Consider the following 13,553-nt stretch of genomic DNA (forward strand, 5'->3'; position numbering starts at 1 on the left):
GAGCCTGAATAGAAGTAGCCTACTTGCCCTGCTGTGTGCAAATGTAGGCAAGTGCCCATTTGGGGATGTCTGATTTCTGAATGTCCTAACTCCACGTCCACCACGTCCACCACGTCCACCACTAATAAGCTGAGTCATTTTTTCTTCACCCCACACAGTAAGTCAACAAAGTCAGTTTTTTTAACATCCATTGCGAATCATAATAGCTTAGTTCCTTACAGTATTTGAAAATCTTTCCAACACTCTCCGGCCTCGATAATCACCAAGAGCAAAATATCATGATCTGATGATCCCATAGCCTACAGAGCATTCGGAAAGTATTCAGACCCCTTGACTTTTTCCACATTTTGTTACGTTACAGCCTTATTCAAAAATTATATATATACTGAAATATCACGTTAACATAATTATTCAGACCCTTTACTCTGTACTTTGGTGAAGCACCTTTGGCAGCGGTTACAGCCTCGAGTCTTCTTGGGTATGAGCTTGGCACACCTGTATTTGGGGAGTTTCTCCCATTCTTCTTTCAGGTTTCTACAGAGATGTTCAATCGAGTTCAAATCCGGTCTCTGGCTGGGCCACACCGCGTTGTCTTGGCTGTGCGCTTAGGGTCGTTTTCCTTTTGGAAAGTGAACCTTCGCCCTAGTCTGAGGTCCTGAGCGCTCCGGAGCAGGTTTTCATCAAGTATCTCTCTGTACTCTGCGCCGTTCATCTTTCCTTCGATCTTGATTAGTCTCCCAGTCCCTGCCGCTGACAAAATCCCCACAGAATTATGCTGCCACCACCATGCTTCACCGTAGGGATGGTACCGGGTTTCCTCCAGACATGACGCTTGGCATTCAGACCAAAGAGTTTAATCTTGGTTACATCACACCGGAGAATCTTGTTTCTCATTGTCTGAGAATCCTTTAGGTGCCTTTTGGCAAACTCCAAGCAGGGTGCCAAGTGCCTTTTACTGAGGGGTGGCTTCCGTCTGGTCATTCTACCATAAAGGCCTGATTGGTGGAGTGCTGCAGAGATGGCTGTCCTTCTGGAAGGTTCTCCCATCCCCACAGAGGAACTCTGGAGCTCTGTCAGAGTGACCATCGGGTTCTTGGTCACCTCCCTGACCAAGACCCTTCTCCCCCGATTGCTCAGTTTGGCCGGGCAGCCAGCTCTATGAAGAGTCTTGGTGGTTCTAAACTTCTTCCATTTAAGAACGATGGAGGCCAATGTGTTCTTGGGGACCTTCAATGTTGCAGAAATTGTTTGGTACCCTTCCCCAGATCTGTACCTCAACACAATCCTGTCTCGGAACTCTACGGACAATTTCTTCAACCTCATGGCTTGGTTTTTGCTCAGACATGCACTGTCAACTGTGGGACCTTATATAGACAGGTGTGTGCCTTTCCAAATCATGTCCGATCAATTGAATTTACCATGACTCCAATCAAGTTGCAGAAACATCTCAAGGATGATCAATGGAAACAGGATGCACCTGAGATCAATTTCGAGTCTCATAGCAAAGGGTCTGAATACTTACGTAAATAAGGTATTTCTGTTTTTTATTTTTAATAAATGTGCAAAAAAATTATATTATGGGGTATTGTGTGTAGATTGATGATAAAAAAAAGTATTGTAACGTAACGTAATGTGGAAAAAGGCAAGGGGTCTGAATACTTTCTGAATGCACTGTATATCCATTTGAAACATCTTCAAATATCTGAACACTTTTCCCTTGCACAAAAACAACTGTCTGCCCCAAGCTCACTGGCTCAAGAAACTTTGAGGGTCCGGTATAGGCTAGTTGATACAATGCTGCAAGTTTGCTAGTGACAGCTTCAGGCTGGACCCAGTTGATGGATTTGATTCAATGTTGCACTTCACTAGTGATAGCTGAAGTCAAGACAGATTAAAAGGGAGGCAGACAGGTGGAGTAGAGAGATGAATGCGATTGAAAGACTGTTTTTATTTGTCAGCTTTAGGCCTATGTATTTTTCTTATGTTGATGATGGAAGTTATAGCCCTACTGCTACATTGTCCTATAGGCTATCTCTGAGTTTCATGAGCTCATTTCTTTAGCCGCCAATGGATCACGGTGTATCAATGTGTCCATATGGCTGGTGCCTCTGCCATACACTTTTAGATTTATATAATTTTTATTCAGATTTCAATGATTTACCACCTGACAATGATTTTGAAAAACAAAAACTTTATTATTGAAGTAAAAATGCGCGTATGAAAATCACACCTGGCACACAGATCGGTAGAAATAGTAGGATAAATTGTAAGTTTCTCCAAACTTAAACTTGAACGAGTTGCTTATGGTGTTTACTATAACACCCTTAAAAAATGTTTATGAGGACCCTTAAAAAATGTTTATGAGGTCCCGTGAAAAAAAGTGCCCCCCTATGGAACTCAAATGCCCATCCAACTGATTCGTTCTGCCGCCGGTCCTGATAGTGTCTGAGGATTCCAATTCACCCCCTTATTGGTGACAATGTCTATAGATTAAGCAGTACAGTCAGAGTGCTAATTATACCGTGACATTCGGGGGTCTCTATTTTTTTCACAGGACTTCCTATTTGTGCACGCTATACAGCTGTATAGTGCTGTACAAAAGGCCTTAGTTGAAAATGACAATTTTCGTCAGTTGTGGCAGTAGCTTTCTGCCGAAAAAAGACACTAATGATGCAAATCCTAATGATAAGACACCAGATCCTATTCATAATGTGTCTGATAATTCTAAATCACTCCCCTTTATTCTTGACAACGTATTTAGTTTAAATGGTACAGAAGAAAACATGTTTTGATCAATCAATCAAATGTATTTTATAAAGCCCTTTACAGTGCTTTACAGATACCTAGCCAAAACCCCCAAAGAGCAAGCAATGTAAATGCGAAGCACAGTGGCTAAGAAAAACTCCCCAGAAGGCAGGAACCTAGGAAGAAACCTAGAGAGGAACCAGTTTCTGAGGGGTGGCCAGTTTTCTCCTGGATGTGGTCATAAAACAGCTAAATCACCATTTTGAATTCTGTAAAGTGTGGAAGAGCTGAATTGTTTGTTTTCTATCAATAATGACCAACCACCTGGTACTGACAACTTCGATGAAAAATTATTGAGGATGGTAGCGGATTATATTGCCACTCCTATTTTCCATTTCTTCACTCTAAGCCTACAGGAAAGTGTGTTCCCTCAGGCCTGAAGGGAAGCTAAATTAATTCCTCTACCCAAGAATAACAAAGCACCTTTGGTCGGCTGTTTGAACTAGTAAATCAGCCTGCTACCCTTTATAAACCTTTGGAAAAAATGGCCCTTTGTAAACTTTTGGAAAAATGGTGTTAGACCAGATACAATGCTATTTCACAGTTAACAAATCAACATCTGACTTTCAGCATGCTTATAGGGAAGGGCACATGTACGGCTGAAAGGAAGTGATAGTAAGAAGATTGTGGGAGCTGTTTTGTTAGACTTCCGTATAGCTTTTGACATTATCGATCATAGTCTGTTGCTGAAAATAATTATGTGTTATAGCTTTACATCTTCTGCCATATTGTGGACTGAGAGTTACCTATCTAAGAGAACACTAAGGGTGTTCTTTAATGGAAGCCTCTCTGACATAAACCAGGTAGAGTTTGGCATACCTCAAGGAAGCTGTCTTGGCTCCTTACTTTTTTCAAATTTGACTATTAACCTACCACTAACCTTGAGTAGCCTTGACTCCTCATTATACACGTCAGCTACCACAGCAAGTGAAATCCCTGCATCCCTTAACAAAGAGCTGCAGTCAGTTTTAGAAAGGGTGGCTAATAATAAGCTAGTCCCAAATACTGTATATCAAAAACTAAATGCATTCTATTTGAGACAAATCATTCGCTAAACCCTAAACCTCATCTAAATCTTGTAATAAATAATGTGGCAATTGAGAAAGACGTTGAGTAGACTAAACTGCTTAGTGTAACCCTAGATTGTGAACTGACATGGTAGAAACATATTGATGCAACTGTAGCTAAGAAGGGGAGAGGTCTGTCCGTGATAAAGTGCTGCTCTGCTTTCTTTCTTGACATCACACAAAACAAGTCCTACATGCCCTAGTTTTGTTACACCTGGACAACTGCCCAGTTATATGGTCAAGTGCCACAAAGAAGGACTATGGTTATCAATGGTGCCAGAGGAGATGGCTGCCGTTTTACTGTCTCCTAACCAATTGTGCTATTGTGTGTGTTTCTTTGCGTTATTTGTAACTTATTTTGTACACAATGTTTCTGCCACCATCTCTTATGACCGAACAGAGCTTATTTGTTATTTACATTTACATTTTTTACTGATTTTTTACTGATCTATTTTTTACTTAACTATTTATTTATTTATTTTTTCTTAAAACTGCATTGTTGGTTAAGTAAGCATTTCACTGTAAGTTCTACACCTGTTGTATTCGGTGCATGTGACAAATACAATTTGATTTGATTTGATTTGAAATTACAGCTGGCCCTTAAATGTACACAGAGGGCAAATATCAATAACATGCATGCCATGAAGCAATGTACTGTTTAATTTATGATATATAAACTCAGCAAAAAAAGAAACGTACTCTCACTGTAAACTGCGTTTATTTTCAGCAAACTTAACGTGTAAATATTTGTATGAAGAACAAGATTCAACAACTGAGACAAACTGAACACGTTCCACAGACATGTGACTAACAGAAATTGAATAATGTGTCCCTGAACAAAGGGGGGGTCAAAATCAAAAGTAACAGTCAGTATCTGGTGTGGCCACCAGCTACATTAAGTACTGCAGTGCATCGCCTCCTCATGGACTGCACCAGATTTGCCAGGTCTTGCTGTGAGATGTTACCCCACTCTTCCACCAAGGCACCTGCAAGTTCCCGGACATTTCTGTGGGGAACGGCCCTAGCCCTCACCCTCCGATTCAACAGGTCCCAGACGTGCTCAATGGGATTGAGATCCGGGCTCTTCGTTGGCCATGGCAGAACACTGACATTCCTGTCTTGCAGGAAATCACGCACAGAACGAGCAGTATGGCTGGTGGCATTGTCATGCTGGAGGGTCATGTCAGGATGAGCCTGCAGGAAGGGTACCACTTGAGGAAGGAGGATGTCTTCCCTGTAACGCACAGCGTTGAGATCGCCCCCAGACCATGACGGACCCTCCACCTCCAAATCGATCCCACTACAGGCCTCGGTGTAACGCTCATCCCTTTACAGATAAACGCCAATCCGACCATCACCCCTGGTGAGACAAAACTGCGACTCGTCAGTGAAGAGCACTTTATGCCAGTCCTGTCTGGTCCAGCGATGGTGGGTTTGTACCCATAGGCGACGTTGTTGCCGGTGATGTATGGTGAAGACCTGCCTTGCAACAGGTCTACAAGCCCTCAGTCCAGCCTCTCTCAGCCTATTGCGGACAGTCTGAGCACTGATGGAGGGATTGTGCATTCCTGGTGTAACTCAGACAGTTGTTGCCATCCTGTACCTGTCCCGCAGGTGTGATGTTCGGATGTACCGATCCTGTGAAGGTATTGTTACACGTGGTCTGCCACTGCGAGGATGATCAGCTGTCCATCCTGTCTCCCTGTATCGCTGTCTTAGGCGTGTCACAGTACGGACATTGCAATTTATTTTCCTGGCCACATCTGCAGTCCTCATGCCTCCTTGCAGCATGCCTAAGGCACATTCACGCAGATGAGCAGGGACCCTGGGCATCTTTCTTTTGGTGTTTTTCAGAGTCAGTAGAAAGGCCTCTTTACTGTCCTAAGTTTTCATAACTGTGACCTTAATTGCCTGCCATCTGTAAGCTGTTAGTGTCTTAATGACCGTTCCACAGGTGCATGTTCATTAATTGTTTATGGTTCATTGAACAAGCATGGGAAACAGTGTTTTAACCCTTTACAATGAAGCTTTGTGAAGTTTTTTAGAATTTTACGAATTATCTTTGAAAGACAGGGTCCTGAAAAATATGTAGTTTCTTTTGAAATTTTAACCCCTTTTTTCTCCATTTTCATGATTACAATCTTGCCTCATCGCTGCAACTCCCCAACGGGCTCGGGAGAAGCTATCTGTCCTCCGAAACATGACCCACCAAGCTGCGCTTCTTAACACCCGCTCGCTTAACCCTGAAGCCAGTTGCACCAATGTGTCGGAGGAAACACTGTTCAACTGACGATCGTCTTCAGCCTGCAGGAACCCGGCCCACCACAAGGAGTCGCTAGAACATGAGGAGCCAAGTAAAGCTCTCCTGGCCAAACCCTCCCATAACCCGGACAACGCTGGGCCAATTGTGCATCGCCCTATGGGACTCCCGGTCACGGTCGGTTGTGACATAGCCTGGGATTGAACCCCAGGCTGTAGTAACACCGCAACACTGCGATGCAGTGCCTTAGACCGCTGCACCACTCGGGAGGCCTATGACATATTATTTTATTCCTGTTTGGACCCAGGAAGAGTTGCTGCTGCCTTGTGGGGATCCTAATGGGGATCCTAATAAATACGTTATTCAAGATGTTATTCAAGACTTTCAAACATTCATAGATGACCAGCAGGGTCAAGTAGTAACCATGGTGGCTATAAAGGAGTCAATGTCAGTTGGCTATTCATAGCCAGGCATTCAGAGGTAGAGTGAGAGGTTTAGAGAGAGAGTCACAACCGGGTGGACTGGGTACAGGGACAACCAGGAGTCGTCAGCCCAGGTAGTCCTGAGGCTTGGTCCTAGGGTTCAGGTCCTCCAGGAGTGGAGAAAGAGAGATAGAGGGGAATTAGAGAGAGCGTTCCTAAGATCAAACAGTACACCAGATAAGACAGACTGACCCAAGGCCCCCAGAATATAGGTGAATGCAGCATAGATACTGGGGTCTGAGACAGGGGGGTTCAGGGGACATTGTTACCCATTGACAGGGCCAATTTGAAAATGATCTCTTCAAAATATGATTAAATCCTGTTCTGTTACGAGTTCACAGCAGTTAAAAAAACACTAATACTTCCATTATTGTGTTGTTATTGTTGTTTTGTTTTTTACATGGGACTATAACAAAAAACATCATAATAGTAAAAAAAAGAACAGTAAATCGGTCTTTGATTTCAATAATATGCAGTCAGCAAGTAAGAGCGTTGGGCGAGCTAAATGAAAGGTCGCTAATTTGAATCCCCGAGCCACTTAATCTTAATTGCTCTTGTAAATCACTCTGGATAAGAACTCTGCTAAATTATGTAAATGTAATATTTTTGTATTTTTTGATAAATGTATGTTTCAGTAACTTTAAACTATAATTTTTCTGATTTTAAATCAGACAAATGTTCTGTAACGGTTAAGTAAAAAGGTTTTACAGGGGGACTTATATTAAAAAAATTATGTTTATGTGACCTTTATTGCTGTTAGGTTCACAATGCTGAAGCCCATGTATGGTTAAAGCAGATACCTATGTGAAGCTAGCCACAATAACGATTAGCCACAATAGTGCAATTTGTGGGTTTAATTTCCAAATAAAAGTCCTTCATTGAACAGCTACAAATAATGGAGTCATGTTATATTTGCCCTAAATAATTGTTGAAAACACCTCACTCTACATAGTTGTGTTCTTTGGGTGACAATGAGTAGGCTGATACCCAATTTCATGGATCCACAATCCATAGGTAAGACTGTACAAACGCACAATAGGCTAACTGGGAAGGTGATTTCCCATAGTCAAAGTCCTGCAATAACAGCTACAATGCTAATACTTGTGGAAACTCTTGACAGTTGTGTTCTGTGGGTGTCACGGAGCCGACTGATATCCCATTATATGGGTCCACAATCCATATTTAAGGCTGTACATTGCAACATGAATGTCAATGTGCACAATATTCAATCTAATAAAACATCTAATCAAATTGTATTTGTCACAGGTGTAGACTAACAGTGAGTTGCTTACTTACAGGCCCTTCCCAACAATGCAGAGAGAGACATAAAAATAATGGTAAGATAATAATGCAAGGAATAAAAACACAATGAGTAACGATAACTTGGCTATATACACGTGGGACCAGTATTTAGTTGATGTGCAGGGGTATGAGGTAATTGAGGTTGATATACATACAGTACAGGGAGGAGTAAAGTGCCTAGGCAACGGAATAGATAATTAACAGTAGCAGCAGCATATAGTGCCTTTGGAAAGTATTCAGACCCCTTGAGCTTTTCCACATTTTGTTATGTTACAGCCTTATTCGAAAATGGATTAAATAAAAAAAATCTTCAGCCATACTCACACAATACCCCATAATGACAAAGCGAAAACAGCTTTTCGAAATTTTTGCTGATTAAAAAACAGAAATACCTTATTTACATAGGTAATCAAACCCTTTGCTATGAGACTCAAAAATTGAGCCCAACTGCATCCTATTTCCATTGATAATCCTTGAGATGGTTCTACAACTTGATTGGAGTCCACCTGTGGTAAATTCAATTGATTGGACATGATTTGGAAAGGCACACACCTGTCTACATAAGGTCCCACAGTTGACAGTGCATGAGGTTGACCAAGCCATGAGGTTAAAGGAATTGTCCGTAGAGCTTTCAGACAGGGTTGTGTCGAGGCACAGATCTGGGGAAGGGTACAAATACAATTCTGCAGCATTGAAGGTCCCCAAGAACACGGTGGCCTACATCATTCATAAATGGAAGAAGTTTGGAACCACCAAGACTCTTCCTACAGCTGGCCGCCCGGCCAAACTGAGCAATCGGGGGAGAAGGGCCATGGTCAGGGAGGTGACCAAGAACCCAATGGTCACTCTGACAGAGCTCTAGAGTTCCTTTGTGGAGGTGGGAGAACCTTCCAGAAGGACAATCATCTCTGCAGCACTCCACCAATCAGGCCTTTATGGTAGAGTGGCCAGATGGAGCCATTGCTCAGTAAAAGGCACATGACAGCCTGCTTGGAGTTTGCCAAAAGGCACCTAAAGACTCTAAGACCATGAGAAACAAGATTCTCTGGTCTGATGAAACCAAGATTGAACTCTTTGGCCTGAATTGTTTTTATTTTTTTATTTCACCTTTATTTAACCAGGTAGGCCAGTTGAGAACAAGTTCTCATTGACAAATGCGACCTGGCCAAGATAGAGCAAAGCAGTCCGACAAAAACAACAACACAGAGTTACACATAAACAAACGTACAGTCAATAACACAAAATAAAATACAAATAGAAAAATCTATGTACAGTGTGTGCAAATGTAGAAGAGTAGGGAGGTAGGTAAAAAATAGGCCCAAGAGGTGAAAATAATTACAATTTAGCATTAATACTGGAGTGATAGATGTGAAGATGATGATGTGCAAGTAGAGATACTGGGGTGCGAAAGAGCAAGAGGATAAGTAATAATATGGGGATGAGGTAGTCGGGTGTGCTATTTACAGATTGGCTGTGTACAGGTACAGTGATCGGTAAGCTGCTCAGACAGCTGATGCTTAAAGTTAGACAGGGAGATATAAGACTCCAGCTTCAGAGATTTTTGCAATTCGTTCCAGTCATTGGAAGGAAAGGCGGCCAAAGGAAAGGCAGCCAAAGGAAGGAAAGGCGGCCAAAGGAAGTGTTGGCTTTGGGGATGACCAGTGCAATATACCTGCTGGAGCGCGTGATACGGGTGGGTGTTGCTATGGTGACCAGAAAACTGAGATAAGGCGGGGCTTTACCAAGCAAAGACTTATAGATGACCTGGAGCCAGTGGGTCTGGCGACGGATATGTAGTGAGGGCCAGCCAACGAGAGCATACAGGTCGCAGTGGTGGGAAGTATATGGGGCTTTGGTGATAAAACGGATGGCACTGTGATAGACTACATTCAGTTTGCTGAGTAGAGTGTTGGAGGCTATTTTGTAAATTACATCGCCGAAGTCAAGGATCGGTAGGATAGTCAGTTTTACGAGGGTAAGTTTGGCGGCATGAGTGAAGGATGCTTTGTTGTGAAATAGGAATTTAATAGATTTAATTTTGGATTGGAGATGCTTAATGTGAGTCTGGAAGGAGAGTTTACAGTCTAACCAGACACCTAGGTATTTGTAGTTGTCCACATATTCTAGGTCAGAACCGTCAAGAGTAGTGATGCTAGTCGGGCGGGTGCGGGCAGCAATCGGTTGAAGAGCATGCACTTAGTTTTACTAGCATTTAAAAGCAGTTGGAGGCCATGGAAGGAGTGTTGTAGGGCGTTGAAGCTCATTTTCAGGTTTGTTAGCACAGTGTCCAAAGAAGGGCCAGATGTCACGCCCTGACCTGAGAGAGACGTTTTTCTCTGTTTAGTTAGGTCAGGGTGTGATATGGGGTGGGCATTCTATGTGTTTTATTTCTATGTTTTGGCGGGGTATGGTTTCCAATCAGAGGCAGCTGTCTATCGTTGTCTCTGATTGGGAGCCATACTTAGGCAGCCTTTTTTCCACCTGTGTTTGTGGGATGAACATATTCCACGCTGCACCTTGGTCGACTCCTTTTGACGAACGTTACAGAAGATCTCACCACAAAAAGACCAAGCAGCGTGGGCAGGATGACTGGACCTGGGAGGAGATTCAGGCCTGAAGGGATTGCCTCCCATGGGAACAGGTGGAAGCAGCGAGGGAGGTACAGCGACGAGATCGACAGGCAAGGCAACAACGGAGGCCCGAGAGGCAGTGCCCCCCAAAAATGTTGGGGGGCACACGGGTAGATTGGCTAAGGCGGTTTTAAGACCTGAGCCAACTCCCCGTGCTTTTCGTGGGGAGCGAGTGACTGAGCAAGCGCCGTGTTGTGCGGTGATGCGCACTGTTGCCAGTGCGCACTCACAGCCCTGTGCGCTCGGTGCAAGCTCCTCACCGTTGCCGTGCTAGAGTTGGCCGTCAGACAGGAAGAAGTGCGCCGGCTCAGCGTATCTGGTCTCCAGTGCGTCTCTTCGGCCCAGGTAATCCTATGCCTGCTCTACGCACGGTACCCCTCGTTCACCAGCACAGCCCAGTTCGTCCTGTACCAGTGCTCCGCCCTTGCTGGGCTCAAATAAACATCCAGCCAGGACGGGGTGAGCCAGCCCTAAGCTCCAGACCTCCAGTGCGCCTCCACTGCCCAGTATACCTTGTGCCTGCTCTGCGCATCCAGTCTCCTGTGCGTCTCCCCAGTCCGGTGAGACCGGTTCCAGCTCCACGTAGGAAGCCTCCAGTGATGATCAATGGTCCGAAGCCTCCAGTGATAATCCATGGCACGAAGCCTCCAGTGATGATCCATGGCCCGGAGCCTGTAGGGATGATCCATGGCACGAAGCCTCCTGTGATAATTCATGGCCCGGAGCCTCCAGTGATGATCCATGGCACGGAACCTACAGAGACGCTCCCCAGTCCGGAGCCTCCAGCGACGCTCCCCAGTCCGGAGCCTCCAGCGACGCTCCCCAGTCCAGAGCCTCCAGCGACGCTCCCCAGTCCGGAGCCTCCAGCGACGCTCCCCAGTCCGGAGCCTCCAGCGACGCTCCCCAGTCCGGAGCCTCCAGCGACGCGCCACAGTCCGAAGCCTCCAGCGACGCTCCCCAGTCCGGAGCCTCCAGCGACGCTCCCCAGTCCGGAGCCTCCAGCAACGGTCCGCAGTCCGGAGTCTTCAGCGGCGGTCCGCAGCCCGGAGTCTTCAGCGGCGGCCTGCAGCCCAGAGTCTTCAGCGGCGGTCGGCGTTTCCGGAGATTCCGGAGCCTCCGGAGATGATCCACGGTCTGGTTCCTCCGGCGACAGAGAAGCGGGGGGATCAGCGGGCGGTGTGGGGGCTACGCCCCGAACCAGAGCTGCCGCCAGGTATAGATGCCCACCCGGACCCTCCCCTATAGGTTCAGGTTTGCGGCCGGGAGTCCGCACCTTTGGGGGGGGGGTACTGTCACGCCCTGACCTGAGAGAGCCGTTTTTCTCTGTTCAGTTAGGTCAGGGTGTGATATGGGGTGGGCATTCTATGTGTTTTATTTCTATGTTTTGGCCGGGTATGGTTTCCAATCAGAGGCAGCTGTCTATCGTTGTCTCTGATTGGGAGCCATACTTAGGCAGCCTTTTTTCCACCTGTGTTTGTGGGATCTTATTTTTGTATTGCTTTATGTGCCTACAGAACGTGACGGTCGTATTCTCTTTGTTCATTACTTTTATTGTTGAGTCTGCTGATAAGAATGCGGTGATTGACAGAATCGAAAGATTTGGCCAGGTTGATGAAGACGGCAGCACAGTACTGTCTTTTATCGATGGCAGTTATGATATCGTTTAGGACCTTGAGCGTGGCTGAGGTGCACCCATGACCAGCTCGGAAACCAGATTGCATAGTGGAGAAGGTACGGTGAGATTTGAAATGGTTGGTGATCTGTTTATTAACTTGACTTCTGAAGATTTTAGAAAGGCAGGGCAGGATGGATATACAGTTGAAGTCGGAAGTTTACATACACTTAGGATGGAGTCATAAAAACTAATTTTTCAACCACTCCACAAATTTCTTGTTAACAAACTATAGTTTTGGTAAGTCGGTTAGGACATCTCCTTTGTGCGTGACACAAGTCATTTTTCCAACAGTGGGTCAGAAGTTTACATACACTAAGTTGACTGTGCCTTTAAACAGCTTGGAAAATTCCAGAAAATGATGTCATGGCTTTAGAAGCTTCTGATAGGCTAATTTCAAGGCCTACCTTCAAACTCAGTGCCTCTTTGCTTGACATCATGGGAAAATCAAAAGAAATCAGCCAAGACCTCAGAAAAAAAATTGTAGACCTCCACAAGTCTGGTTCGTCCTTGGGAGCAATTTCCAAGCGCCTGAAGGTACCATGTTCATCTGTACAAACAATAGTACGCAAATATAAACACCACGGGACCACGCAGCCGTCATGCAGCTCAGGAAGAAGACGCTTTCTGTCTCCTACAGATGAACATACTTTGGTGCAAAAAGTGCAAATCAATCCCAGAGCAACAGCAAAGGACCTTGTGAAGATGCTGGAGGAAACAGATACAAAAGTATCAATATCCACAGTAAAACGAGTCCTATATCGACATAACCTGAAAGGCCGCTCAGCAAGGAAAAAGCCACTGCTCCAAAACCGCCATAAAAAAGCCAGACTACGGTTTGCAACTGCACATGGGGACAAAGATCGTACTTTTTGGAGAAATGTCCTCTGGTCTGATGAAACAAAAATAGAACCATCTTTATGTTTGGAGGAAAAAGGGGGAGGCTTGCAAGCCGAAGAACATCATTCCACCCGTGAAACACGGGGGTGGCAGCATCATGTTGTGGGGCTTCTTTGCTGCAGGAGGGGCTGGTGCACTTCACAAAATAGATGGCATCATGAGGAGGAAAATTATGTGGATGTATTGAGGCAACATCTCAAGTCAACATCTCAGTCAGGAAGTTAAAGCTTCAAAATGAACAATGACCCCAAGCCTACTTCCAAAGTTGTGGCAAAATGGCTTAAGGACAACAGTCAAGGTATTGGAGTGGCCATCACAAAGCCCTGACCTCAATCCTATAGAACATTTGTGGGCAGAACTGATAAAGCGTGTGCGAGCAAGGAGGCCTACAAACCTGACTCAGTTACACCAGCTCTGTCAGGAGGAATGGGCTTA

The sequence above is a fragment of the Salmo salar genome, chromosome 29 (genome assembly GCF_965601325.2).
Source record: "Salmo salar chromosome 29, fSalSal1, whole genome shotgun sequence".
Taxonomy (NCBI): domain Eukaryota; kingdom Metazoa; phylum Chordata; class Actinopteri; order Salmoniformes; family Salmonidae; genus Salmo; species Salmo salar.